General features: G+C 42.3%; 1 non-coding gene across 1 annotated transcript; it reads left to right on the forward strand.

The window, feature by feature from the left end:
• The first annotated feature begins 251 nt into the window (after positions 1 to 251).
• On the forward strand, positions 252 to 357 carry LOC131019288 (small nucleolar RNA R71). Its single transcript, XR_009100207.1, has one exon. It is a non-coding gene; the product is annotated as a small nucleolar RNA R71 (small nucleolar RNA).
• Positions 358 to 2,310: the final 1,953 nt, after the last annotated feature.

Here is a 2,310-nt window from a genome sequence, read left to right on the forward strand (position 1 = left end):
CACCTGGTTCATCGTGAGGTGCTGTACTTGCCTCATCAAGTCAGCTACCTGCTTCTGAAGCTCATTGTTTGGAGCTACTGCATTCGCTTCAACCCTCCTTCCTCTTACCGACTTTTGTTGAGAACTCGCGGCGAGTGTGTCGAAGATCTCTTTGAGCTCATTGGCTGTCTTTCGGGCAATGTTGCCCCCTGCGGTACTATCCACCACAAACTGTGCCGTCTGAATCAATCCGTCATAGAAGAACTGCATCAACATGATGCTGTGGGCACTGGCGGAGGAGCTCTTGGAATCTCTCCCAAGCCTCGTGGAGAGGCTCATCAGCTTCTTGCATAAAGTTCATTATCTGGCTCCTAATCTCCTGTGTCTTGTGACTAGGATAGTACTTGAGCATGAACTTCTCACATGCCTCTCCCCTGTTGGATTTGTATACTGAAAGCAAGAACGTTTTATGCTTGTATACAATGTTTCCTAAGTTCACTATCTAATCTCCTATCTGATTGTGTTCATGATTGCATATGTATGTTCTTTATCTCTATATAAGTAGATTATATGGTGTGTTGTAGATCACAGAAGACCATATAATTGGAATAACCTTAAGAGATATAATATGATCACAGCCGAAATAACTCTAGGACAAGTTATTGGTTTAGGCTGCAGTATAGATGGAAGTAGTTTGTCTTGGCTACTTGTCTATACTGGTACGTCATTACGTATTGATAGGACCACAGTTTGAGATGTATTCTTCTATCTGACTTAAGTGAAGAATCAAGATCTCGGTGACTTATAAATCTTAATACTAATAAGTATTCAGATATATATGTTAACTCGTATATCACTTTGACTTACTATGGGTGAAGGTTATATACTAACTCGAGTACTCTGTATCTTGGGTGATAGCGGTTAATATATGATATTTGATTATCTGTATTAGTACCCGTATCCGGTATAGGATAATGACATCCCCTTAAGGAGCTCAATAAGGTTTATTACGCTAAACCCTGCAGGTTGATTAAGTTCAGGCGTAATAATAAAGTTTGAGTGGTACTGCTTAAGGAATTATTAAGAGACTGATTAATTTAAGCTGTCAGAGCTCTAATTAATTAATGGATGTCGGATATTTTAAATACGGAGATTTAATAAGTCTAAATACAAGCCCCGACTCATCACCGGCAATAAAGGGGTAAGTCAGTATCGGTTCTCTAGTGGAATGAACTGATATTTATAAATTAATTATGGTCTGGGCTGACCATAGATAAATTAATTTATTTGAGGCCCATCTTTATTCCTTGTATCTGGTCCCTGGGCTGGCCCAATGTCAACTAGCCCAAGTAGGGCAGATTTTCGGCCCTCACTAGAAACTGGCGCCCCCTCCTCTTTTCTGTATTATTAAATACAGCTGTCAGCTCTCAGGAAAACACACTGATAAAATTAGGGTTTTGAGAGCAGAAAGGGGCGCAGAGAACGTGAGTGATTTTCTGTCTTGGGAATTTCCATAGCTCGTTGTCCATCCAACGTTGGGAATTGAGTGGGATACAGTCGAGAAGATCAGAGCTGGAGTCAGATTCTCGCAGGAAACCAAGTTCTGGCAGTCTCCGTAAAACGGCCATAACTTCCTCCACAGAACTCCGATTCAGACGAATCAGGCGGCCACGGAAAGCTCTTTCGAAGACGAAGAAGTCGTATTTCTGCACAAAATACGATTGGAGGTCGTTTGAGGGGTCAAACGGAGCGTTGAAGTTGGCTGACCTGTTCAGCGACAGATTGACGAATTCTTCTGAATTCTTCAAGTATTTCTGAACTCCAACGTGCAGCTGTTAAATTCATAGGAGCATGTTAGGATTAATCGTTGTATGATAAATTAATAATAATCCAAGAAACGATCATCGGGCAAAGCGGAACGTTAATTCAGTTTAATATTCCTTCAATTGGTATCAGAGCCCAGGATTAATTTCTTGGCTCTATTATTAATTTATGTACGATTAATAATGTGCGTTTGTTTAACTGCTGTTGTTCTTCGTGGTCTGTTGATTCGTGGGATACGTCGTTTTGACGTTGTAATCGTTTTTTCACCGCGAGAAAAATCCGTGGTTAGATTAGAATTTAAATTGTTTTTGTTTTTCGGTTGTAATCTGTAATTGTGGAAAACGAGACGAAGACGACGACGATCAGACCGGAATAACGAAGGACGGATTGGAGTTAAGATCCACGGAGGTAAGTTTGCGCCGGGAGGCGGCGTGCGCCGCAGGCGCGCCGGGCGGCGCTGTCGTGCGTGCCCGTGCGATGCTGCGCGCGCGCCTACGGCTGCTGAGA

Source organism: Salvia miltiorrhiza, chromosome 3, assembly GCF_028751815.1.
Source record: "Salvia miltiorrhiza cultivar Shanhuang (shh) chromosome 3, IMPLAD_Smil_shh, whole genome shotgun sequence".
In the NCBI taxonomy this organism is placed as follows: Eukaryota; Viridiplantae; Streptophyta; class Magnoliopsida; order Lamiales; family Lamiaceae; genus Salvia; species Salvia miltiorrhiza.